Source organism: Apodemus sylvaticus, chromosome 1 (assembly GCF_947179515.1).
Source record: "Apodemus sylvaticus chromosome 1, mApoSyl1.1, whole genome shotgun sequence".
NCBI classification, from domain to species: domain Eukaryota; kingdom Metazoa; phylum Chordata; class Mammalia; order Rodentia; family Muridae; genus Apodemus; species Apodemus sylvaticus.
Genome location: NC_067472.1, coordinates 17684331 through 17712304, shown reverse-complemented (window position 1 = coordinate 17712304; position 27974 = coordinate 17684331). Strand labels below are relative to the sequence as shown.

General features: G+C 46.4%; 1 protein-coding gene across 2 annotated transcripts in view; it reads right to left on the bottom strand.

The window, feature by feature from the left end:
- Window positions 1–24372, bottom strand: part of Dnmbp (dynamin binding protein) — a 96597-nt gene extending 72225 nt beyond the window's left edge. For both annotated transcript variants that reach the window (XM_052185364.1, XM_052185374.1), the window contains exon 1: window positions 24266–24372. The gene's annotated coding sequence lies outside the window, so the exon portion shown is untranslated. The remainder of the gene's footprint in view (window positions 1–24265) is intronic.
- Between the last annotated feature and the right edge of the window lie 3602 nt (window positions 24373–27974).

The window sequence follows — 27974 nt, the reverse complement described above, 5'->3', positions numbered from 1 at the left end:
GCAGACCAGTCATTGGACAGCCTTTTAACCCAGTTCTTGAGACAGTGTTCCTCTGGCCATGGAGGGGCTGAGTAGCATTTAGATTCCAATCTGCTCCAGCAAACAATCTACCCTCCATCCCAGAGCTGCTTCCTGCTGAGAAGACACACAAACACACACACACACACACACACACACACACACACACCCGCACTAGCCCCAGAAGGAAACAGTCTTATCCATCTAGCATTGATTTTTCAACCTGTGGACCTCAACCCCCACAGGGGTTGAATATCAGATATCCTGCATATAAGAGATTTACATTATAATTCATAACTGTAAATTCCAGTTATGAAGTAGCAATGGAATAATGCTATGGTTGGGGTCACCACAACATGAGGAACTGTATTAAAGGTTGTTTTTTGTTTTTTGTTTTTAAGATTTATTCATTTTATGTATACGAGTACACTGTAGCTGTCTTCATGCACCAGAAGAGGGCATCGGATCCCATTACAGATGGTTTTGAGCCACCATGTGCTTGCTGGGATTTGAACTCAGGACCTCTGGAAGAGCAGTCAGTGCTCTTAACCACTGAGCCACCTCACCAGCCCCCTAAAGGTTGTTTTATGATTTAGGGGGAGAGCATGTCTTAAGCCTGCAGTAATTGTGTGTGCATGTATACGTGTGCATGTGTGTGCTATGTGTACAAGTGCATATGCACATGTATGTGTGTGTATATGTGCCAGAGACAAGAGGCTTAAGTCAGGTGTTCCATTTTTTAGTATTTTTTTTACATATTATTTGTTGCACGTATATGTGTGGACGCATGTGTAGGTGCTTGCCACAGAGCACATATGCATGTGAGAGGACAACTTGCAGGAACCGCTTCTCTCCTTTCATCATGTGTGTTCCGGGCCATGTGACTCAGACCGGCAGGCCTGACGATACACACCCTTATCATTTTTTGAGACGAGGTTTCTCTCTGAACGAGGAGCTCACAGATGAGGCTAGATTGGCTGGTCAGCAAACCTACCTCACCCCCACCCCAAATGCTGGGGTTACAGAGGCATGCTGCCCCCCTGGTTTTCTATGTGGTTGAAGGGGATCTGAACTCAGGTCTTCACTCTAGTAGGACAAGCACTTTACAACTGAGCCATGCTCCCTATGGATATTCTAATATTCATTATGGGCCAATGCCTCTTAATTCAAGTTTGCTTTAATGGCTTTCACTCCAAGGACACCATGGCTGCCTCTGCATAAATGCTGGGGTGTGTGTGTGGGGGGGGGGGGAACACCCTGCAGCCGCAAAGGCATCTCCTGCAGGAGGACCTAATTGAAGACAGAGAGACAAAAATGGCTGCCGCAGACAATGCCAGCCAATTGGGACTGCTGCTTGGATGCCTGCTTTGGACCAATGGGATGCAGGTGGAGGGAATTAAAGGCGAGTGTTCATAGGAGCTTGCTGCAGTGTTCTCACCTGCTCCCGGAATCTGTGCCGTTGATTCCGAGCCACCTCATCTCCACCCCCAAAGGCAAGCAGGGACAGACAGTGAGTCCAGGGCACAGGCAGCATCATAGGGGACAGACTAGGCCTGGAACCCAAAAAGCTTAGTTTAGTAGTCCCCCAGCTGTCCCTTCCTGAACATGTTCTAGGAATGCTAATCCTGGTGATTCAGAATACAGTTGACTACAGACATTATGAATTCAAGGAAGCTGCGAAGCATATTTCCCTCTTGGAGGGGCACAAACATCCTGCTACAATAAAGACCATGACAGTTGGGAAAGAAGCGTCGTCTTTAATTACATGTCTTTAAACTCGTCTGGGGACTGGAGATAGGGCTCAGCAGCTGAGACCAATTCTGCTGTTCTTGCAGTGCTCCAAAGTCAGGATCCCAGCACCTCATCAGGTGGCTCACAGCTCCATGTAATTCCAGAGTCCGAGGAATTACATGTTCTTCTGGCCTCTCAGACATCTAGGAGCATGTGTGCATAAGTACATACATACATACATGCATACAAACATACATTCATACATACATACATACATACATACATACATATTCACAAATACATTAGGGCCAGGTGTGATGACATGCCTTTATTCCTGGCACTCAGTGAGACTCCGGTGCTCACATGCCATTGCTTTTATGAACAGCAGGTTGTGTTTCCACACATTTAAACACCTGCCATCACTGTTTCCCCAAGTACTGCCCATCGCTCCTGTGCAAGGCCCCTCTGTCTCCTATGTTCCCACTCCCACTGACCTTGTTTGTACATCATCTTGAAGATTTGTGTAAATATTAGGCATATAAACATTTTTTTCAAATGAACACCGATCATGACTTAATTAAAAACTCATCAAACAATACTGCAGAAAAGCATCGGTGTGTCAGGTTCTAACTAGTGCATCTTAGATTGCAAAGACCACGTTTAGCAAATGAATATTTTAGTCTTCCATGTACACACTAAACTGTAAAAAAAGAAAAACAGTGTCTTAGTCGGGGTTTCTATTGTTCTTTACATTGGTTCACAAGCACCATGACCAAGAAGCAAGTTGGGGAGGAAAAGGTTTATTTAGCTTACACTTCTGTGTTGCTGTTCATCACAAAAGGAAGTCAGGATTGGAACTCAAGCAGGTTAGAAAACAGGAGCTAATGCAGAGGCCATGGAGAGATATTCCTTACTGGCTTGCTTCCCCTGGCTTGCTCAGCCTGCTCTCTTACAGACCCTAAGAATACCAGCCTAGAGATGGTACCACCTACAAGGGTCCCTCTCCACTTGATCACTAATTGAGAAAATGCCCCACAGCTGGATCTCATGGAGGCACTTCCCCAACTGAAGCTCCTTTCTCTGGGATAACTCCAGCCTGTGTCAAGTTGACACACAAAACCAGCCAGTAGTTTCCTATTGCTTGAAAATACCAGTGTAAGAGTAAGATTGTAAAAAAGAAAAAGCAAGTAAGCATAGATCTTCAGTAAAAGAATTGGCTCTCCTTCTGTAGTATTCTTTTTTACTTCACAGGCAAGTTATTGCTATACTATAGCGATTAACTGTCGCAGCACTAAAAGCCAGCTATTTAGGGAGGAAGAAAAAAAAGGAATGTATGTAGGGCATTTTTTAAGGTACAATAAATATCTTAGGAAAACAAGGTAGGAATTATTCAAGGCTGGCTTGGGTCTCTTTGGATAAAGACAATGGACTAAATACGTCCCTCCTGGGTGTGACTCTGACAGTCAGGGAACAGAAAACGTTGGCAAGTCTATTTCACGTATGTGCTCGCTCGCCCTGCTTGTCCATCTATGTGCCACATGTACACCACAGCCCAGAAGAAAGTGGACCTCGGGGGCTGGAGTTACTGACGGCTGGGAGCTGCCACGTGGGCACTGGGCAGGGAACCCAGGTCCTCCGGAAGAGCAGCCAGGGCTCTCAACCTCTGAGCCATCTCCCCAGCCCTGGATATGTGAAAGTTAAAGCTATAAATGTAAAATAATGGAAATATTCAGAAATACGGTTTTACAACATGCCAAGCAACACATACTATTATTTAACCCTCTTAAAGGGTAAAAGAGCAGTCACACGTAATACCACACAGATGACCCTTGGCGATGCCGTGCTACAGGACAAGCAGACCCAGGGTTGGACACTTCAGGAGCCCACTCAGATGAAGTACTCGGAGCAGCCTGAGCCCCAGAGACAGAGGGCAGGCCAGGGAGCTAGCATTAAGTGGGTATGGCTGTTCAGTTGGGGAACATGAGGAAGTTCTGTAGACTGGCAGTGAATTAGTGGTACGAAACTGTACGCTTAAGATGTTCAAAATGGTAAAGGGGATATTATACTCATTTATCAAAATAGAAAAATCAACATGTCTAACATGTTATAAAACGTGATGGAATGTAAAAAGAAGTCCTGGGAGACTGGTTATTTTTAATAAGCAACATATCCGCAAGTCTGGACACACTTAAAAATCTGAAATCATGAGCTGTAAACTTTCACCCAGATAGAAACTGATATCAACCAGCCTAATGAGTAATTTCCAGCACCGCCTTTGGGGTAAAGGTCTGAACTGGGTACACTCTGTGGACACAGAACATTAGCCCTTCCGGTTCTGTCCACCAGCCTGCTCAGTGTGCTTAGGAGCCTTCAAGCACCAACTTCAGGTGCGTGCCTCTGGATTCCTGCTAGCTTCGACCAATGAGAAGGGCAAGGCAGAGGAGAAGCTGAGTCCAACCAATAGGATAGCAGAGATCTAAAGACAAAGACAGAGAAGCTGAGTCCAACCAATAGGATAGCAGGAATCTAAAGACAGAGGCAGGAGAAAGTTGGGTCCAACCAATAAGATAGCAGGAATCTAAAGACAGAGGCAGAAGAAGCTGGGTTTCCCTCCCTGCTGGACTAACTTGGTGAGGCAGCCTTATCAAAGGCTACAGCCAGGAAACCTCCAGACAGCACTTCCTGGCCAATCTAGTCACTTGACCGTCCCCCTGGCCCTGGAGTAGGGTGGCTCCCCGTTAGCCTTGGTGTCAAGTACAACCCCTTATTCTTTTCCCTAAACCTGTACATTCTAAGTTGTACTTCCTCAAATCCTCAGACTGGAGGATGCCCCAAAGGATCCCTAGAGTGCTATGCGTGGAGACCACGTATTGAAAAGAACGAAATCCTAGAGTACAGGAAGGCATGGGGTAGTCAGTCTCACGGTTCCACTGCTATAAATCCAAGTGAGAGACACCGAGGACATCAGTTTTGAAGGTTTAAAAACACAGTAGAGGTCAGGAGAGATGACTCAGCAGTTAAGAGCATTTGCTGTTCTTGCAGAAGACCCAGGTTTGGTTCCCAAAATCCACATGGTGAGTCTCAACTGCCTGTAACTCAGGTTCAAGGAGAGCCAATGTGTCCAGAGGTGGCCCACGTGCACGTGGTAAATACACTTCATGCAGGCAAAGCACTGTCACTGGATACTTGATCACACTGTGATTGTGGATTATTTACTGGAAAAGCCTGTTTCTAGTTATGGGGTGGCTCAGCCCCAGCACACACCTTTAATCCAAGGGCTTTCTGCTAGAATATTATAAACAGGATTAAATAAAGTCAACCATAGGTCAAGAGGTGACTCAAGCAACCAGTTGATAGGAAGTAAACATAGGATTATTAAGGAAAAACCACAGAGAGTGAGAGGGAGTCAGGAGTACGGATAGAGAGGTGCACAGGAAGTAGAAAGGAGGGACAGTTTGAAGGAAGCTCTTTGGAGGGCCATTCCTAGTGGGACAGCAGCTGAGGAGGGTCAGCTGGGCGCTTCCTCTGCCTCTCTGAGCTAGCAGGCTTTCACCCCAGCACCTGGCTCCAGAGTCTCTACTGGTAATATTGAGCCACTGAGATTTTGTTTAAAAACAACAACACTCAAGCACACAAAATTTTTAAAAGAAATATTAGTGCCTAGGATCTTCCTCACTGTCCCCTCAAAACTTAGCCAATATATTCATTCTCTCAGAAAGCATAGTGACACCATCTATATCTAAAACAAATTCTCTGAAGGGGTCTCCCTGACTGAAAGGCCTGCTCTCCTCCTCCCTGTCTGGGTATGCTTTATGGGGGGAGATCTTGAGTTTTCTCGGGTTTTATAACTGAATTCTCCAGGAAATATGACCTTCAGGGAATCCTCTTAAAAGACATCAGGCCCGCAGCGAGACATGCTCAACCCTGAGAGCAGTGCTGCGCTTCTCCCTGACATTACAGGCAAGTGTGGTTCCTCCTCTGTGGCAGGATCAGAGGTGTCAGAAAATGAAGCCGAAAGCGGCTTCAGGAAGGAAGGAAGTGAGATTTGGGAAGGCAGCATTTCCTCCACTGCTCTGGGTCACAGAGCTGACTCTGGACTGGAGGTCGGCACTGGCTGCCAGGCGATTCCTCAAGGCAAGCACCAAAGGAAGAACAGGAAAAGCAAACTACAAACTGTGGGGACCCCGCCGGCGGGGGAGGGAGCGTCGAAGTGTTTCCTCCACACCTCAGCAGCTAAAGTGAGCTCTGGCTCCACAGCCTGTGGGATGCTGAAGAACCAAGGAACCGCTCTCTGGTTTTGAGGGGATGACTGAGAAACTAAGGTAGAAACTAAAGTAAGAAAACAGGTCCACGTGTCGGTCCACGCATGAACCCGACACGTGCATCGACGCGTGGACCTGTCCCACCCGTTCAGTTGCAATAGCTGTCACATCTCAATTTGTCCCGAGGAGGAAGGCAGCATTCTCAGATAAGTGGACAGGGTGGGGCTCTGAGCTTCCGCCAAGCATGGAAGAGCCCTTCGGTCCTCACATCTGAAGTGAACACCACAAAGGTCCCCTGAAAACCGTCCCGCAGGACTTCCATCCCACACCCTGTGAGCTGACACCGCCCTCTCTAGTTTTAATCACTTTTTAAAAAGAAATTTCCCATACCCCTTTGCCTAAACAGCCTATTTTGAACAAAACTGTGTAAATGGAAGCCCCATGATTAATGTTTTGAGACCTACAACATTTTAAGAATGGGGGGAAAACTTTTTTCCAAATGACAACCTAGGAGTCCCTTAAGTATGCTCAGACTGACGCTTCTTCTTCTTTTTTAAACCACTAAATTTTTTCTTTATTTATATGTGAGTACACTGTAGCTGTCTTCAGACACATCAGAAGAGGGCATCCTATTACAGATGGTTGTGAGCCACCATGTGGTTGCTGGGAATTGAACTCAGGACCTCTGGAAGAGCAGTCAGTACTTTTAACTGCTGAGCCATCTCTCCAGTCCCCAGACTGACGCTTCTTAAATCATGTGTGAACTTCATTTATGAGTGGAAATTTAAGAACCAGTGACTCATAGCTAGATAAAAGGGACATGTCTGAGCTGGGCAGCTTAATGACACATTCAAATCAGGGGTTCCACAACTGTGCAGATGTAACACGCACAGAATCTGCACGATAGCGGTTGCACAAGTCAAGATGGAGGTGAAAGTGAACTGAAACTTGAGGGTGCGGCTGCAGATAACAGCGCAGCACAAGTGGAAACAGGCATCGCGGAGATTTTTCAGGGGAGGCTCAGAAACCGTCTCCCCACAGTGCTCTAAGCGAGGAGGACACCTGACACTGAGATCTGGGATGCAGGCATCGAGTTTCTTTATCTGTTGGTTCAAGGTGAGCTAGCCATTCAGCCTCAGAAGATTTAAACGACATGAAATGTCCTTATTCTCTAGTCCAAGTCAGCCTGTGAACTATTCTTGATGCTTTGGGAGAAATAATAAAGGAAGGAAGAGACCTGTAGATTTGGGCAGAAAGAACACGGAGAAACCCGTCTGGCTAGAGTTAAAAACATCTGCAACTGTTCCCAGGGTAGGGAATTTAGGTCATTGTAAGGAGTACTGATATCTAAGTGCGCTGGAAAACAGGCTTATAGCTTTACACAAACAAGAATGACCACTGGCCTCTCACAGAAGCTAAAGTCACCATGCTGGACAGAAGCGTGGGCTCTCTGGTAGCTTCTTGTCAAGGTGAACGAGGAACTATACCAAGATGCAACATACCTACTAAATAACTTAGATAGTTGAACAAGGACCTAATGTCTTAACACAGGACAAACAGCCTTGCCCTTCCCTACAAGCACAAAGGGACCACGCCTTATAAAGAAAAGTATTTGGGAAAGTGAATAAAGCTATGTCATTTCAAAGTCTTGGCACACATTCGCTTATTACAATTTTAAGTTTTAGTTATTAGTAATAATTGAATAAAACACACCAGGAGTTGGTGACAGCCAATATTATTTGCTAAGAGTAAGGGAGGAGAGATGGTTGCAATTACGTTAAGCTAAATTTTACTAAGATAAGGGATACAGCAGAGTCTGATGAAGAGCAGCCAGATCAGACCATGCAGGGTGGCATGCGATGGTGAAGGAGAACAGTCACGTGGGGTCTGACACTCACAGGAACAAGGCCTGGAGGGGGAGCCGCAGAACAAGAAGGACAGGACAGGCATGGCGGCTGTGCCTTCCTTTAATCCTAGCCCTCAGGAGGCAGAGGCTGGGAGTTCAAAGCCAGCCCGCTCTACATAGTGAGTTCCAGACCAGCTAAGGCTACACAGTGATATCCTGTCTGTCTCAAGCCATGCCCTTCCCCCTTCTTAAAAAAAAAAAAAAAAGAACTGAGGAAGAAGACAAAGTCTAACCCTCCTGGGGGATGAGGGGGGTTCTACAGTGGGGACAGGGTCACATCACATACGTGGATGTTTCAAAGTGGGCAACGGCATGCAAGAAACTGATTAATCTGTATGGATGGTTGTGAGCCACCATGTGGGTGCTGGGATTTGAACTCAGGACCTTCAGAAGAACAGTCAGTGCTCTTACCCGCTGAGCCATCTCTCCAGCCCCATTAATCTTTTTTTTTTTTTTTTTTTTTTTTTTTTTTTCCCGAGACAGGGTTTCTCTGTATAGCCCTGGCTGTCCTGGAACTCACTCTGTAGACCAGGCTGGCCTCAAACTCAGAAATCCACCTGCCTCTACCTCCCAAGTGCTAGGATTAAAGGCGTGTGCCACCACCCGGCAAACCTTTGCTTTTATTTCATGTGTTCAGGTGTCCTGTTTGTCTGTAAATCTGTGCATCACATGCATGCAGTGCCTGCAGAGAGCAGAAGAGAGTGTAGATCCCTTGGGGCCCAGGCCAGCTGGGTGGGAAGGGTAGGGCAGGCAGTGTGCTCTTAACTGCTGGGCTGTCTTTCCAGCTACCATTATTATAATAGCAGTTGGGATAGGATCAAGCTAGAAAGAAACGGGAAAAGATTTATATCACAGACTGCCATGACAGAGGACAGAATACTGTGCTTTAATTCCGTTACAGATGTGAACGGTAGTGCCTGGCAGTGGCTATAAGCTGGGAGGCTGATTGCCTTACAAACAGCAAATGAATGTAATCACTGCCAAGGAGACAACTATGTCCTAGAGCACAGCTTCTCCACCTTCCTGACCCTGCGACCCTTTGATACAGTCCCTCATGATGTGGTGACTCCAACTACAAAGTTGTCTTTATTCTTACTTTATAACTGTAACTTTGCTATTGTTATGAATGAATCATCATGTAAATATCTGCGTTTCCTGATGTCTTAGGCGACGCCTATAAGAGGGTCGTCGGAGCCCCAGGCTGAGAGCCACTGTCCTAAAGCCTCCAGCGCTCTGTCTGGGGCCAGCTAGCATTGGGCACAGCGATTCCTGCTCAGACACCAAGGGCTATTTTGTTCTGTGTAGTTCTACATACCATCTTGTTTGGCTCTTATAAAAACAAGTACGGGGGCTGGAGCGGTAGATGGCTCAGAGGTTAAGCAGCTCCCGCAGAGGCCCAGGGTTCAGTCCCCCGCATCCACATGATGGCTCACAACAGTCCTTACCTCAGCCATAGTGGACCCAGAGCACTCTCCTGACTTTTCCAGGGCATAGGTGACTCATATATTCGCTGTGATCTTTTTATAGTATAGGATAATTTTAATTTTGAAAGATGAGCACCCCTTGTGTTTCAGCAATATCAGCGCTTTAATCCACTGGCAGAGGCTTACACGAGCATTCTGCCCGAAAACACGGCAGACGTTTACATAGCTTACTCAGCCCCACCTCTGAACTTCACATTTTAATGAATATTTTAGTCTTGCAACTTACACCTGATCTAGGGTGGAAATGAGGGAAGTACGGTGTCTGGCGATTTGCACGTTCACTGGGTGGGGAGACACCACAGAACAATTTGCTGAGGCAGTGAGCTATCTCAGGAAGCAAAAGCATCTGACTAAGGTGGCGAGTTCGATCCCTGGAGCCCATCTGGTAGGAGAGAACTGACTCCAGCACGTTTTCTTCTAATCTCTACACTGTGCTATAGCAACACACAGATACACACACAAACATGCATGCACACACACATGCATACACATACAAACACACACACACACGTATACACACACATGCATGCACACACACATGCATATACATACAAACACACACACGCATACACACACATGCATACACACACATAAATATACACACAAACGCACATGCATGTGCACACACACTCATACATACACATACATACACATACATACATATAACACATAACACACACTGTATGTGTGTGTTGCTAAGTACAGATCCCAGAGCATTATGCATTCTATACACTTGCTCCATCCATAAAATAATGAGCAAATTTAAAATGGTAAATCATAATTACTCCTAAATTGGATTAATAACTATAGAAATAACAGGATCTGACCCTTAAGCAAGAGAGCATTAGTTTCAGTTTCTTCTTTCTTTTTCTTCTGTGTACATGTATACCTGTGTGTGTGCATGTGTGTGTGTGTGTGCATGCGTGCATGTGTGTGTTTGTGTGTTAGATAAGTCTTTTATACCCCCAGGCTGACCTTGAACTCACTATGTAGCCACAAATGGCCTTGAACACCTGATCCACCTGCCTCTACCTCTAAGTGCTGAGCCCATTGGCATGTGCCATAGCACATGTATGTGATATGATCCAAACCAGGGCTCCACTTATGCTAGGCAAACTCATAGCTAACTGAGCCACATCCCCAGTCCTAGTTTCAATTTCTGACTCTGACTTGTCTGTGACCTTGGGAACATTCAATTGGCAAGTCCTCAAAATGTTAGTTTCTTCATCTATAAATTAAGATAACAGTAATGTGGTTCACAGTATATGTATGGCAAGGATTAAATCTGAAATGTCAGCAAACTCCTGGAACACCTCCCAACAAAAATCAGACGCTCAGAAAACACTGGCTGTGATGATGACAGTCATGGGGTGGGGGGGGCAGGGAGGAGGGAAGGGAGGATGGGGATCATCACCCAGAGTAACTGCACAAACAACAGAGGTGAAGCACCATTTCTGGGCAGAGCTAACTTCTCCAAACTGCAACTGTGTTTTTGAGCAGAGAGAGGAATGTGAGTCCTGTGGTTACTGGTCATGGGCAAAGGGCAACGGACACCCCTTTTTACATGGTGCAGTAGATTCATAACAGACCAGGCAAATGTCTACAAAGGAAACCCCTATATTTGGGCCCAAGAAAACCTTTGCCAAATACCTTCTGGTGATAAAAGGAGGACATAAAATGAGTTTATCTACTTTTATTAAAAATGCCCTGTATTTCTAGGAAAGAAAACATAGGCTCTGCAGTTAAGTCATGTTAACAGCAGTCTGACTCCATCTGCCTTCTCCGAGGACCTGCTGCCATGGACTGGGCATGCTGCCCACAAGTCTCACCCTCCTCAGCCTTGTTTACCGCACTGTGGCCGGGAAAAAGCAAACCTCACACTGCTCTGTGCCTGGAGTTCTTCCACCCACCACTTGCAGTAAAACTCTCCTCGGGGCAGACAAACTTTGTTAAGATCTAGTCTCCCACATGGGTTTGGCTTCATTCCCTGCCGTCCTCCATACACCCCAATCTCTGCAGGGCCACTTGGAGCTGCACACCTGCTGCCCCCTCTGCCCAAGGGAAAATACTACGAACAGGGCACTGGTGCCCAGCAAAGCAACTGTTTTCGCTGCAGACCGAGAATCTGCAACTGGAGGCTGCTCTTCACCTCCTTTATCTTCTGTATGCACGCCTGCTTCCCTTGCTGGGCACGGATAATGAGGGTTTAATTTGAGGATTTCAATTTTTAGGTTATTTAAGCAAAGGTCCCAAGCTAGCCAGGAACTCACTGAGTAGCCCAAGCTGTCCCCAAAATCCCCCTGCCCCAGTCCCCCAAGGAGTACAAGCACGTGCCACCATGCCAACCTGAAGTGTTTGGCATTTTTCGCTCACAATAGTAAGGCAACAGATCACCCCTGACTAACACTTCACTTGCAAATAATTCATTTTCATTTATAAGTATGTCAGGTCATGGTATGAGACAACTAACCCGGTTTGAATTTCATTTATGGACTATAAGAATAAACTTTAAATAAATACTGGTTAAATCCACGTGGAAGCTTTTCAGTGACTTACTGTTAATTGATGCTTTAATCAAAGCAAAACTCTTACTAAAATGATCGCCCTCCTTAGGGCTATAATCAAATCATTGAACATCTTTTTCCATGTCTTAGTTTAACTTATTTGGCTTTAAGACTAGATGAAAATACTGGCACTGAGCTATTTTCTTCTTGGAACCTTTGAATGAGCAACAGATCAAATATAGCAAACTTCACAGCATCTGTCCGTGTTATTGGCTTAACACTGGCCTGTGGTCCTACAGAGTCACTGGGTGATGGACGGTCAAATGGAACATGCCCCCTCCCAAAGGAAGGAAGGGAGGGAGGGAGGGAGGGAGGGAGGGAGGGAGGGAGGGAGGACGTGAACCTGATCTCTTCATGCCCATAGTGGTCCAAATCCTGGAATTACTAGTAGTAAGAACCTGAGCTAATGAAAGCTATGTCTCGGAACTTTCTTTATTAGCAGCATGACGCATGGCACTGTGGGCTGCTCAAGTCTCCAGGACCTGTAGAGTCTGGACCCAAAGCAAACTCACTCTCCTCTACCCAACCCTTGGGATCTGCAGGTGCTTTCTGGTAACAGATCTACACTGTCAGATAGTAACATCCTGAAGAGGTTCTGGCACTGAACTCAGGGATCCTTAAAGCAACATACTGTCCCTAGAGAAGAAAACCAGAGGCCTCTGTCCTCCCTACAGCTCTACGGAACCTGGAAACTGCCTTACCAGATAGTTACAGAATTCTTTCAAGGCACAATGTATTGGCTGTCCCACAATGTGATAATGTCACTCCCTGATACCTGAAACAACTCTAGAAGTCTCCTCAGAAATCACCTCAGGAACAAACCAAACTATATGGGCCAATGATGTTGGAACCTCCTGCAGTAGCCATTAAATTAAGCTAACTCACTTTAGAAACAAGAGTGAAATTCCTCCAACCAAACTTAAAAAAAAAAAATCCATGTTGTAGGAAATCTTAGGACAAATGACCAGTTTCATCAACAAATAAATTATAAGCAAAATATTTCAATTTAAACTTAGAACAAAGTTAAGCTGTTTAAAAAATGTATGAAACAAAAACTATGTAATTTTCTTAGACCAATTTTTTTTAAAGATTTATTTAGTTTGGGGTATATGAGTACACTGTAGCTGTACAGATAGTTGCAAGCCAATCAAGTGGTTGCCGGGAATTGAACTCAGGACCTCTGCTTGCTCCGGCCCAAAGATCTATTTATTATTATATAAGTACACTGTAGCTGTCTTCAGACACATGAGAAGAGGGCATCGGATTTCAGTATGGATGGTTGTGAGCCACCATGTGGTTTCTGGGATTTGAACTCAGGACCTCTGGAAGAGCAGTCCGTGCTCTTAACTGCTGAGCCATCTCTCCAGCCCTGGACCGATTTTTAAAATGGGCAATTCAAGAAGATAATAGGTCTAAAGAAATGGCACACTTAGGCTATGCAAGCCTGAGGACCTGACTTTGGACCCCCAGCGTCCACACAGAAACTGGACTTTGTACCCTAGCATGTATCAACAGGGAGGCAGCAGTCACAGATGGGAGACTCTCCAGAAGCTGGCAGGCCGGCGAGCCTGGGCTAAGCAGTGGCAGGGAGACTCCTTGAACAAGGTGGAAGATAGGCAAAGCCCAGCACTTAAAGGTTGTCCTCAGACCTCCAAAAGTGCATCGTGGGACATGTGTGAGCCCACAAGAGACACACAAATACACATGCATAATTAATTAATTAAAAAATGATTGTGTGTGACTGTAATCCTAGCACTCGGGAAGCTGAGGCAGAAGGACCACCGTGAGTTTAAGGATAGCCCAAGTCGGCTGGGGCAGAGTTCAGGTACAGTCGGCAACAGACCTTACAGAAGGTTCCTTACCTCTGTAAGGCTCCTCCCACAGCACTGGCTTCAGGGCAGCATTTGCAAGGCCTCGTAGCAGCTGTCAGTCAACTATCCCACACTGTGCTGTGAATAGGAGGTCTGGCCAATGAGGTACAACAGCGCAGATCCAGAACACTACTTATTGTTCAGAAACAGCAGAAAAGGCAAAAAAGTGTCTACTTTACTAGAGATGGGAGGAGAGAACAAACCAGAAAGGGGAGATCACGGGTGTGAGGCTGGGGAGTGAAGTACAACTCGGCACATCCATTGCAACTTTTTCTGCTGACAGGGCAGGCTCATTTGTGCTAAAAGCATTGCAGCAGCGTGAGAACAATGCCCGCCTGGCGCGCGCGGGGCCCAGACAACAAGGCTGGAGGTCAGCACCCAGGCATTCTCTCCTGGTCCACTCCCATCGCGGCTGTCAGCACCACAGATCCTCACTCAGCCTCCAGAAAAATGCAGCACACTCTCGTTCTGCAGCAGAGGTCCGGGTGGGCGGTGTGCTAGGCTCTGCTCACACTGTCGGAGAGCAGGTGGGGTCCCACTCCCTAGCCCCTCCCTCGAGCTAGGAGGCTGAGATCTTGTACTTTCTCACCCCTGACCCCTGCAGGCTTCCTGTCTGCCTCCCTGGATGGATTCCTTTGAAAGGGCACACTGAGGTGCCTGGTCAGCTGTATTCCCGAAGGTGGCAAGGGTTAATGCAAACCGGGGACAGGCATTCCAGTCAATCAGGATACAGGATGGGCATAAGGGGGAAGTGCGGCTGTGTGGAATTGAACATGCTGATGAGAGGAATGTGGACTTAGGAATTAGCTCACTTCCTGCTATTTATATGATCACATGTCCACAGGGCATACCACAAGGCAAACAGAGATTAGGGAAACAAAGTGATCATGTGGAGGTTTATTTCAGTGTCAAGAGAAGATAGGTATGGTGCTGCTACATTCAGCAATTAGGAGGCTGAGGCAGGAGGATCTTTGAAATTCCTAGGGCAGCAGGATCTACACAGCAAGTTCCAGGCCAGAGGCTACACACTGAGACCTTTACTTAGAGAAAACAGAACAAAACGAAACAAAACTATTTTCTTCACTCCATTTGTGAAAGGGGGGAAGTGTGATCTGAAGGGGAAGAAGAAGGAGGGACTAAACCTGTGCTAAAGGACATTAAATCATCAATCAGTAAGCGCCTCTGCTCCACTGGGGTCCAGAGCACAAATGTTCCTCACTCAACTCCGATGATCCGGGCTTGGAGCTCGGTACGCTGTGACTCCTTCAGGCTCAGTCTGACCCAAGTGACCAGCAGGCTTCTCCTCACGCCTAAAGCTAATTATAGCCTGTCACCCTCCTCCATCCTTCCCAGAGGAGCGAGGCGAGACCGAGGTGAGCTGATGACTTAACCCTGAACAAGGAGCAAGGCTCGGAAACCATGGTGTTAAACGCATCCCCTCCTCCACAGCATGAGAAATAGACCGTTAACAGCTTAGGTTGGCATTCAGGCTGGAGCTATAGGGGTTTGCTTTTCTGTATTTTGCAAAATTTCTACATATAACTATATATACACATATATACATATACACATACACATAACACATATACATACATACACACACACACACATAATTAAGGGAGAAAATACTGGTCTAAAGCAGGAGAGCAGGGACAGTAGTAACTAAGTGCCCAGCAGCTATCACTCAGCCACCTATGTCTCTATGTGTTAAATAACTGCAGTATTTCTTAGGATATCCTTAAGGTTTACATCTAGAGTAGAAACTGACCCAGAGTAAGTACACTAGTTTTTGTTGGTTATTTTTTTTGTGTGTGTGTGTATGTGACTTTATTGACAATCACATTGACCACTACAGTTATAATACTGAATGTGGTGACTCTTTTACATTTATTTTTATTTAAAATTTGACTCTCAGCAGCAGAAGGAAAATGTGGCCTCACTGTGAAGTAAGTTTGTATGAGACCCTTGGGATCTGACCATACATTAATACAAGGAGAGTGCAGAAGTACTGAGGACTCTTATTTATGTTAGTAACGACTCCCCATAAGGCTCAGGATTTGGGCTTGCGGCTGGAGTGAAGCTGTCTTGTTTCCTAGAGGACAAATCCTGCAAGCGCTCCATAAGGGCTAACAGCTATACAGCTGTCTGCACGGCACAGGCTCAGTCGATTACAAGCTGAGGAAACACACCTGATGAAGGGCACAGTCCCAAACTGCACACCTACCACCGGGAGGCACTGTGTGGCACAGAGCCTGCAAGTCACACACAGAGGCCTTTGGAGTCACATCACTCCTTGATCAGAATTGCACCAAGTCTGAGTATAATTATATTCACAACATTAACATACAATTTTCACCAGTTGTAAATACAATTCTAGTGTTGATTAACGTCTTTTTACTAAGGATTGATAACAATACATGGTGTATGGAACACTAATACAAATTTCAAGAAAATACAGGATTATCTGTAGCAGTCTCACCTTAAATGTGCTTCATTCCATCTGACTGGGGAAGCTAAGCAGGGTTGGGCTTGGTTAAGTACTTGGATGGGAGACCTAACAGATGCTGTTGGCTTAAAAAGAAAGAGAACACAAATCTGAGGAATATCAGTTTCCTAATTCATATATTTTATAGTACCATAAAGTAGACCAAGTTTCAGTATTTAAAAGAAAAAACAGCTATTTCTCCTAATGAGAATGTCCACATGTTTTCCTAAGGAAATATATTCCTGGGTCATTGCTGCAGAAACCCAGAGAGACAGAATTTAATAGCTGTACAGAGGATGAGAGAAGAAGCCATGTTAAACATCTTAAACTACTAGTAACCATCTAGAGAATAACACAGGGAAACAAGATTCACAATAGGATCAAATCGTCCCTCTTGGAGGACTCAAGCTCTGACAAAGGAGCTGAGCGCAGCTCAGGGCGAGTGCTCCTCACAGGGGTGGAGTGCTCCTCACCTAGCGGGCATGTGCAAGGCCTTGGGTTTGAACCCAGACACTAGAGGTAGGGCATAAAGGGCAGGGAAATGTGAAGAAATGCACAGAGGACCCAATACAGCAGTGCTGGCTGCTGACCTGGTGATCCCAGAGAGGAGACACTCAGAGTCCTTCATTCTATTCTTAGACCCCTTCTGTTAGTTCTAAATTATTTCCAAGCTCCAATAATAATAATAATAATAATAATAAGGCAAACAAGTGGAATGGCATTCCACGAGATTTTGGGTAGAACATGTCACCATTAAAAAGATAAGTCTACTCAGAGTAATTTATAAATTTAATGCAATACCAAGTTAAAAACCTCTCAAAATATAATTTCTTAGCAACTTAATGACTTTACTCCAAATTGTATAAGGAGATGTAAACTTTGGCCTAGGAATAGTTACGTGAACTTTAAAATGAATGGCGCTGTGCTGGTCATCACAAGATGACGAGTATGTCACTGTAACGGCAACCTAAGCTACAAACCCTGGAGCAAGAGCTACAGAGCAGTGGGACATAACAGGAGGACGTTCCGGACTGGCGAAGAGCTAGAGAGCAGTGCACCATGGGAGTCACAGGCGAAGAGCTAGAGAGCAGTGCACCATGGGAGTCACAGGCGATGGGCTAGAGAGCAGTACACCATGGGAGTCACAGGCGATGGGCTAGAGAGCAGTGCACCATGGGAGTCACAGGCGAAGGGCTAGAGAGCAGTGCACCATGGGAGTCACAGGCGAAGAGCTAGAGAGCAGTGCACCATGGGAGTCACTGGCGAAGAGCTAGAGAGCAGTGCACCATGGTAGTCACAGGCGATGGGCTAGAGAGCAGTGCACCATGGGAGTCACAGGCGAAGAGCTAGAGAGCAGTGCACCATGGGAGTCACAGGCGAAGAACTAGAGAGCAGTGCACCATGGGAGTCACAGGCGATGGGCTAGAGAGCAGTGCACCATGGGAGTCACAGGCGATGGGCTAGAGAGCAGTGCACCATGGGAGTCACAGGCGAAGAGCTAGAGAGCAGTGCACCATGGGAGTCACAGGCAATGGGCTAGAGAGCAGTGCACCATGGGAGTCACAGGCGAAGAGCTAGAGAGCAGTGCACCATGGGAATCACAGAGGGTAAAGGATGCCATGACTCAATAAAAAAATATGAAATTTTCTTCTTCTGGTCTCCCCCTATCTCCCCTTCCTGCCTCCTTCCTGCCTGCCTCCCTCCTGCCCACCCTCACCCCTGCCCTGAGATGCTCTCAAAAAGACTAGCTCTTCAAATAGAAAACAGGAGAGGGCTAGATGCAATGTGGATTCAATGTCTCTAAGACTTAGTCACAGATGAGACCCACAGATGGAGTTATAAAATACTTGTCTCAATCTCTCTCTCTCTCTCTCTCTCTCTCTCTCTCTCTCTGTGTGTGTACACTTGTGTGTAGTTTGTACATTGAATGCATGTGTGTGCATGTATGTGTACATGTGTGCATGTATGTGCCTGTGTATGTGCAAATGTTCGTGTGTATGTGATTTATACATTGAGTGCATGTATGTGTGCATATGTATGTGCAAGTGTGCATGTGTGGGTATGTGGTTTAAGTATTGAGTGCATGTGTGTGTGCATGTGTATATGCAACTGTACATGTATGTGTATGTGGTTTGTGCATTGAGCACACCACTTGCAGAGGCAGAAAAGGCATCAGGTCCCCCTGTGCTCAGGAGCTGCCTGATGTGGGTCCTGGGACCTGAACTTGGGTCCTCTGGATAACAGCAAGTACTCTTAACCACTGAGCTGTCTCTCCAGCCCCAGGAAATTTTTTAAAACAAAATTTGAGATGCACAAACCTAGATTAAATAACTTATTTGGTGTCAGACGTTGGTGGCGCATGCCTTTAATCCCAGCACTTAGGATGCAGAGGCAGGCGGATTTCTGAGTTTGAGGCCAGCCTGGTCTACAGAGTGAGTTCCAGGACAGTCAGAGCTACACAGAGAAACCCTGTCTTGAAAAAACCAAAAAAAAAAAAAAAAAAAAACCACCACCACCAATAATAATAACTTATTTGGTAATATAAAATAAAAGGTTAATCTTGAACAAATTAAGATTGAATAAATCAGATGAGAAGATGAAGTCAAAGTATAAATGTTCCATAGAGTATCCACTTAATCTTTCTGCAGACTAGTGACACCATAGACTTCAACTCCAACAGAACAGCACAGAGAGAGCACACACACATTCACAAGATGCTGTGTGCCTAAGAGATGCTCAAGAGGACTAGTAATACCAACTAAAATAGTAAGCTGTCACTTGGAGCTTATGAGAGTAGATAAAGTGCCCAAAGCTGGATGCTGGCAAACGTCAGGGCACAGATCATCCTGAGACAGAGACAGGTCCAGCGACGGCAGAAACGAGTCTGGGATCACCCACAGCAATGCTACACAGCTTTATAAGCAGACACAGAAGGTAGAAGAGGGTGTTTACTGCTGTAATGACTTGTGCTGTTGGGGAGCGGGTTAACCTGAGCATCCACCAGGGACCAGGCAGTTGTGGCGTGTGATACAGACACAACAACAGTGCCTGGGGAAAAAGAAGAGCTGCAGCACCAAAGTTAAGACACATAAAGCGAGCACTCCCACCTGGCCAGATGGCACTCAAGCAACGCACACGTGAATGCCTTAGAGGACAGCACCTGGGGTGCGGTGCTGGAGTCATGGCTCAGCAATGGCTTGCTGCGCTTGAGGGCCAGGTTCAGTTCCTAGCACCCATATGGTGACTCACCGCCATCTTTAGCTCTAGTGCCATGGGATCTGGCACTAGGCATACATGTGCTGCACATATATACGTGCAGGCGGAACACTCATTCATATATATATGTATGTGTATATATATATATATATGTATACATATATAAGCATGTGTGTGTACATACATACATACATATATATATGCGCGCGCGCGCGTGTGTGTGTGTGTGTGTGTGTGTGTGTGTGTGTGTGTGTGTATCCCAGTGCTGGGGAGAGGTAAATGGATGAGTTGAGTTTGAGGCCAGTCTGGTCTACATAGTGGGTTCCAGGCTGTCCAGGACATGTATGCATGTATTTATGTGTGTGTGTATGTACATATATGTGTATGTGTGTGTGTATGTGTGTATCCCAGTGCTGGGGAGAGGTAAATGGATGAGTTGAGTTTGAGGCCAGTCTGGTCTACATAGTGGGTTCCAGGCTGTCCAGGACATGTATGCATGTATTTATGTGTGTGTGTATGTACATATATGTGTATGTGTGTGTGTGTGTGTGTGTGTGTGTCTAAAATATGGTTTGAAGAGCACCTGGGGGCAAGTAAGTGGGATAAGAGAACTGAAAGCAAAAGAAATCTCTTAGATTGTGATAAAATGACTGGCGTGTGTGTGTGTGTGTGTGTGTGTGTGTGTGTGTGTGTGTGTGTGGTCTGCTGGTGTACAGCTTTAATCCCTGTACTCTCCAGGCAGAGGCAGCAGATCTCTGTAGATGAAGCTGTGGGTGCCTCAAAAACAGCAACAAACCTGTGATGGGCAAAAAGTAGGTCTATTTCCTTCTGGAAGGTTCCAGATCTTCCTGACAAGAGTGACTCTGGCGGCCAGATCTGCGCATGAATGACAGCTTTGATCCTATCTCAAGCAGAAAGGGAAATCAGAGATAAGAAAAGTTTGATAGAGGTGAGCTGAGATTACAGAAACTCCTTCCTTCCTTCCTTCCTTCCTTCCTTCCTTCCTTCCTTCCTTCCTTCCTTCTTTCCTTCCTTCCTTCCTTTTCCCCTCTTTGGAGCAGGATTTAACTACATAGCCCTAGCTAGCCTGGAACTCACTGTGGAGACCAGGCTGGCCTCAAAGGCATCCACCCTCCTCTCTACCTCTCCAAGCACTGGGATTGAAGGCAGGTGTGCACCACCATGCCCAGCTCTGGTTTTCCCTCTTGTGGCCTGACTGAAAAGACCTGACCGGGTCTCTCTGGATTTGGGGTGATCTCTGGTTTGGGGATGATCTGGCCCCTGGTGGGTTGATGTCAAGTTTTCAGGTCCTCTGCTTTCAGTCTGAGAATATCCTGCCTCTTCTTGCCTCCCTGAAGAAAGACTCCACATGACCTAAGATCTTAAAGTTCTGGAGCTGGAGGAGACCCAGTTATTCTGCAGATGAGGAAATGAAAATCTAGAGAAGAATTCTGATTTAGGTCCACACAGCTAATGTAAAAAAGAAAGCCTCCCATTCTGCCCCTGATCCTCCATGATCCCCTGCCCAGAATCTACTCTTAACGTTTTTCAAATGGACAGAGAAAGGCCCCAAAAGGCTCCCCCTTACTCAGAGTCGCATTTTTGACGATGGCCTATCCTGAGGTGTCCTTTCCCAGCTCCAAAGACGACCTCTTTATCTGCCACCTCCCCCATGTCTGCCCTGCCTGGCCCCTGTGACCTCGGCAGCCCTCCCACCTATCAAGCATGCTCCTGCTCCAGCCTCCCTGCCTCCCACGCTCCCCTCAAGTCAGAGATTGGGAGACATCTCAGCAGAGGTTTGTTCACCCGTCCCTCTGTGTGAACAGTGACGTCACCCCCACACAGCTCTTTCCTATCTCACCACTTGGAACTTTCCACTGTATTCTGATGACAGGATCTGCTGTGCTCACACACCCACTGTCACTCAGGGTCCCACTGGAGTAGACACGAGTCAGGCCCTCGCCCACTCTGCTCACACTTCCGTCCTGACTCCTACAGTAGGGCCTAGCTCATGCAAGTGCTTCAGAAGTATTTGCTGAATGAATGAATAAATGAATGAATGAATGAATCAACCCACTCAGCATCAGAATACAACCCTCAAACTCCCTGAACAACACCTTTTTGTGCTGTCAGTTCTCCCTAGCCACAGATCTTCAGCCTACAGAAAAGACTTACAAAGTCGAAGATGAATAATTCATTTTAGCTACCCCGTGGCTGCTTTTTTTTTCTTTTTAAGACAAGGTCTCACTATGTAACCTTGGCTGGCCTCAAACTCACAGAAATCCACCTGAGTTTAAAGGATTAAAGTTGTGAACCACCACACACCGGCACCAGGTAGCATGGCTTTCTTTTCAACACCAAGAATGAAGCACCTAAGTTAGCACCCAGTGTATATATAATAGCTCTTTCACCGGGGATGGGGTATGGAGGATGGGGTATGGGGTGGGGGGATGGAGGATGGGGTGGGGATGGGAGTGGGGAATGGGGTGGTTATGGCTGGGACACTCCATCTCCCTGCTCTCCAGGTGAGAAGCTATCTCATAATGAACTCCCAAAAGCAAGCCTGAGTTATTTAGTCTTGAAAATTAGTTTATTCAGATGCTTTTATTCAGATGCTGGGTATAATAAGAAACAATTCCACATTCACTGGTGTGAAACTTTTGTTGAGATTCTGAATGAATCTCAAGAATGCTTTATTTAACCACAGCAGCAAAGTCTGAGAACCTCACAGGATCCTGTAATAGTGACAAGGTCACAGGCAATATGCTAACTGACTTGTGTTTTGTTCCAAAGGAAAGAAATGATAAATCTGGAAAAAATAAATCAAGCTTTGTAACTGCTGGTAGGTAGCAAGCCTCTACTTGTAAATGATTTGAATCATTTTAAAAAATCTCCCCCTCCTACCCTGTCCAAGTTGAGACTAAGCAATCTGTAACTTAAAATATGACTCTGCATTTATTTTAGCCCAGTATAGATCAAAGTGACCCAGAAGTCTGGGAACAGTGATGAATTTGAAGCGCTGGAACACAGCATGCTGAAAAAGTTTCCTTCTAAGGCAGAGGGACAGAGCTCTGCTCTGGAGACACCCCTCATGATATTCTGCAAACAGAGATAAATGTTCAGAACGTAGTCTGCTCTACCCTTCAGCACGAGTAGAGCGTCCTATAGTGTGCAAGTGCAGTGGGCACTCTGGGCGAGGCCCTGCCCCGCCACGTGGGTGAAGGAGGAATGTGAAGAGGGTCTCCACAGGCAAGGGGGGGGTGTGTGTGAGTGGAATGGAGAGGCTAGAAGGCCCTACTTTGTGGATTAAAGGACAAGTAAGTCATACATATTTGAACAGCATCTATAAAGATTACTATCACAGCCAGCCTAAACCATACACAACGTGATAAAGGTTAGCTTAAAAGTTAGCTTAAAAGTTAGCTTAGAAGTTAGCACAGTTTGAGTCAAAATGTTCTCCGCTTACTGGAAAAATTACCTGTGACAACATGCACGTCACTTCCATGCCAGACTTAGTACTCCCCACTACGCACCAAGCTCACTGTCTAGACACGCCATTGTGTAACATTAACACAGAAACATCAGTGACACAAACAAACAAACAAACAAACAGGTTTCACTCATTTCAGCAGTTACACATGTGAGTGGGGGAGCTGGGACAGTTAAGTTGAACATCTGCTACACAATAAGTACGATTAACTTTGTTTTCTTAGAACTTCTGTTGTCATTGGGAGGAATCTGTTTCAAGTAAGTTAACATACAAATTAAAGACTTTAGCATCGCTAGATTCAGTAGTTTAGGGGAGCAAGTCCCAATGGATACATTAACTTGAATACCTCCACTCTGCTTTTCCTTTGACTGTTTTATAAACACTAAGTGAGAAATTAGGTCTGTGTACTGCAAAAATCGCCCGTTGATTAGTCAGTATGTATGATTAGTCAGATTAGCGGTATGTAACTCCGACTAAGTACAGTGGAGTCTAAACTACGCTCCTACCCGAGTATTGGTGTCATCACTAGCTTGTCACCATTATTAATTAGAAAATTCCACGAGGTGCTCCCATGACTACAAAAGAAGTACTGTAAGACAGGTTACAGAATTTGCCATCCATAATTCCACACACGACCTTGCTTTTCAAGTCGGTTTTTAAACACAACCCTGTGTCCTAAACACTCTTCGCAGCTCTTAATACACACCAGATACCGTCCTGTCTGGTCACCCCAACATTCCTTTATTCGAGTGACAGACAATCCTCCTCCTCTGACACACGCATGCCTGGCATCAGTGCAATCGTCCTGGGTACCTAAAAACTCCAGTAAACCAAAGCTGCATCTCCAGCTAAATATAAATAGTCCCCGGGTTGTTTGGGAAACCATCCCTGCCTGGCTGTCACGGAATCCCGGCCTCACATGCCCACCAGCTGCAGCAGCGACCAAGGGCAGGACTGGGGCTCAGTTCTTCAACTCAGAGCCAAGAGGCAGGGCGGTGCAGTGACAGCGTCCCGGCTGGACAGCTCGTGCCCGCGTCCGCGCCCCGGGACGGCCTCTAGGGCTGCGGGGGGCCCCCTGCACCCCTCGGCCGTGCGTGGGGACAGCGAGGGCCTCGCGTCCCGCGGAGCGCAGCGCAGCGCGACCGGGAGCAGCGCCGCAAGCCCCGCGCGCCCCACTGGCGACCGTCCCCGCCACCCCACCACCCCGCCACCCCGCCGGCGCCCGGCCCCGCACCGACCTGCTCTCTACGCTCGGCGTTCCCTCCGCGCACGGCCACTGGTGGCCCGGCCGGGCCGCGGTCACCTCCCCTCGCCGGCGGCGGGCGGGCCGATCCGGGTGACTCCGCGCCGCCCCGCCTCCCTCCGCGCCGCTTCCGCCCCGTGGCCCCCGGCGTCGCTTCCCGCTCTCGCGCCCCCTGGCGGCTGCCCAGGCAGTCGCCCCGCCACGTCAGGGCCGGGGCTCCCAGGGCCTCGGGGAAACTAAGGCACCAGAGGCTGGGGCGTTTAGCGGTACACCTCGCTCAGGCTAGGATCCAGATTCCCACGCACCCGCGCTGCCGCCTACCTAGAAATTCTCTCACTCCGCGGTGGTGGCTAGCCTCGAACCTTCGATCCTCGTCCACTCCCCCCAAGTGCTGGATTTCAAGTGAACACCACCAGGTCACTGCCTACTCCCCATCGATTTTTTTTCCTCCCAAGCAAAGTCTCACAGGACAATTTTGAGAATTTAAAAACAAGGAATCACAGAATTTAAAAACAAGGAATCACGCCTCGGTTTCTGAAAATCTCCGAGGATTTCTGATTGTTAAAGATCACAAGTGCGTGGAGTGGCTGGTGCAAGTGCTGGGACCTACCTAGCCGATTTGAAGAATGCAAGCATCTTACATCACTGTGCACACATAGCAGAGATGAGGCTTTATTTTAAAATCTCATTAGCTATATTGTTTCTTAACTCTTTAAAGATCATAGTAAACTAGGCATAGCATAAAGTGTATCGTTTGAATCTTTCTAAAGTGTACAGTTCATCAGACCACATTGCTATGCAACCATCATCTGGTCTGCCACCAGGACCTTTTAATCTTCCCAAACAGAACCTGCTCTCATCATACAGGGACTCCTCTCCCAGCGATCCCCCCCTCCCATCTCCAGTGTCCTGACGATTTTGATGTCTGGCTTATTTCGATTAGAATAATGCCCTAAGTTTCATCTGTGTCGTTCTGTGTGTCAAAATTTCCTTTTTACTGCTAAATATACTACATTGTGTTTATGCGTTTGTCCTTCACTGGGCATTCGGCAGAGTTTTCCTTTTAGCTACTGTGGATAAGACTATGACCCAAATTGTACATATATCTACTGGAGTCACTGCATCTAGTTCTTTGGAGCCTGTACCTAGGAGTGAAATTGCCGCACAAGTATATTATTCCCCTCCTTTGCCGTCTACGAACACTGAAGGAAGAAATTTTTGTAGTAAAACAAATATTCCAGATTTTTTAAAAAGAAAATTATCAAATGCTTCAGTTGCCTTTGTAACAGTGAGCTTTCCTTCCCCCTTTCAAGTAAACTGACAATCTATTTACCTAGATAATGCCCATTATTATTATATTCCTTCTTCCTTCCTTCCTCCCTTCCTTCCTTCCTTTCTTCTCTCTCTTTCTTCCTTTCTTCTCTTTCTTTCTTCCTTTCTTCCTTCCTTCCTTTCTTTCTTTCTTTCTTTCTTTCTTTCTTTCTTTCTTTCTTTCTTTCTTTCTTTCTTTCTTTCTTTCTTTCAAACAAGCTCTCCTCTCTCTTATGTGGCTCAGGCTGTCCTAAACCTTGCTATGTAGACCAGACTAACCTCAAACTCCCAGAGAGCCATTTATTTGCCTCTGCCTCTGCCTCCAGTGCTGGGAGGGAAGGTGTGCACCGCCACACCCCGGCGCTAATACTTGTTATCATTAACTAACCACAATTTTGTTTTCTGTGTATATGCTTTTCTAATGTGGTTTGGAACCAAGGAGTCCTTATGAAAGCCAGATGAACTGGAAGCAAAGATTTCATTTTGAAACTAAAATAACATTGGAATGGCTTAACATAACTGAGCTCTATCTAAACGCCTCTATTTTTTAAGCATGTATGTATGTATGTATGTATGTATGTATGTATGTATGTTTTTACTGGAGTAGGGGACACTTGAGGCAGGCGTCTCATGAGGAGGTCAGAGAACAACTTCTGGGAGCCAGTTCTCTCCTACCATGCGGCCTTTGGGCTTGACAGCATGTGTCTTTCTCTCTGGGCCATTTCTCCAGCCCTAATCTAAACATTTTCCTTTCATATAAGAGTCAGTTCCAGAATGACCAGGTCACTGACTCTCAGAGGTGTGCTCTTTGGTAGGGACACTAAAGTCTGAGACAATTGCCCGAGGGCATCACGGAGATTCTATATCATGAACAGTGTAACAGCATTCTTCTGAAGTAGGCAAGCACTGCCCTGAGACTCTTGTTTAGTTTGGGGCTACACAGCACCCTCTTGTAATAATTCACAAGGTGGAGAGTTCTGTCTCCCAACAATAGCATACATTTCCACACCTGGAACTGGTAACCAGACTGGTAACAATCAAATGGTACATTCCCAACAAACCCACATTTTTTTTAAAAAAGCTCAACTGGCCGGAACTGGTTTTGCATGTATTTCCAGTAAGGCCAAGCAATATTCTCTCTTTTTAGAATGAATCTGCTATTTACTAACTTGTGACTATGCATAATGATTAAAATGAGCACATGATTAAAATCGGGTGTGTTCTAGGAGACAGACATGCACAACAGTAAGAATTATAACTTAACCTATCAGTCAAAACAGATAGAGAATAGTCCAAAAGATGCCCTTTGGTAGCTAGCCTTTCCATCCCTTAGGCCACTGGGACACCTTAGATGCCACTTAGGGCCCTTGGGTATTCTCTCTCCTGGGACCCACTGACAATCTGGGCAGTGTACCCCTCTCTAAATCTCTACTCTTGACTCTAAGTTAAGTTATCCTCCTATCTTTTGCAAATCAGTGTGAGTTCTTGTTTTCACTCCTTTGGATACCAGGCTGAGAACGTTGAGACAGCCCGTCTATGGTAAACCCTTCCTCTGAACAAGGGAAACTCACTGTACTCTTGACACAAATGGAGCGATGCAGGCTTTTGGGGTTCAGCCTGCCCAACAGAGGGCAGGCTCCCTGCGGTCGTGAAAGTCATACTCTACAATCCTGTGACAGGAGAGAAATTGTGTGCCAGATCAGCATAGAGAGAGCGTGAAGAGAAGGAGCACAGCGACCAAGGAGATGTCTCAGCAGGTGGCTGTGTTCACTGCCACCAAATCTGAGGAACTGAGTGTGCTACAGAGCACCACACGGTGGAAGGAGAGAACCAACCCCGGACAGTTGCCCTCCGACCTTCACAGGGCCACACAGACTGTAAATAACGAAGCAAGTAAAGAGTAATGGAAAGTAAACGGGCGTGAGGATGGTCTGGACTCTAATGAAAACAGACCGAGTTTTAGGATCAATATCTGTAGTTGAAAGGACCGGAATAAAACGAATCAAATGAGATCTAGGTGGGGCTGGGAGCATCGCTGGGTGGTGGAGTACTTGCCTAGCAGGGTTCAAGCCCCAGCATCACATATGCTGGCCAAGGCGGCACATACCTGGGATCTCAACACTTGGGAGGTGGACTCAGGAGTTCAAGATTACCTTTGGTCACATAGCGGATTCAAACCCAGCCTTGTGTACCCCTCACCCTCCTAAAGGGCAGGGGTGGATAGAGAGGGTGAGGGGAGAAGACAGAGAGGGCAGGGGTCTGCCTTGTAAGACATGAGATTAGCATGTAACATTAAAAGCTGAGAATAGGGCTGGAGAGATGATGGCTCAGCGGTTAAGAGGACTGACTGCTCTTCCAGAGGTCCTGAGTTCAAATCCTAGCAACCACATGGT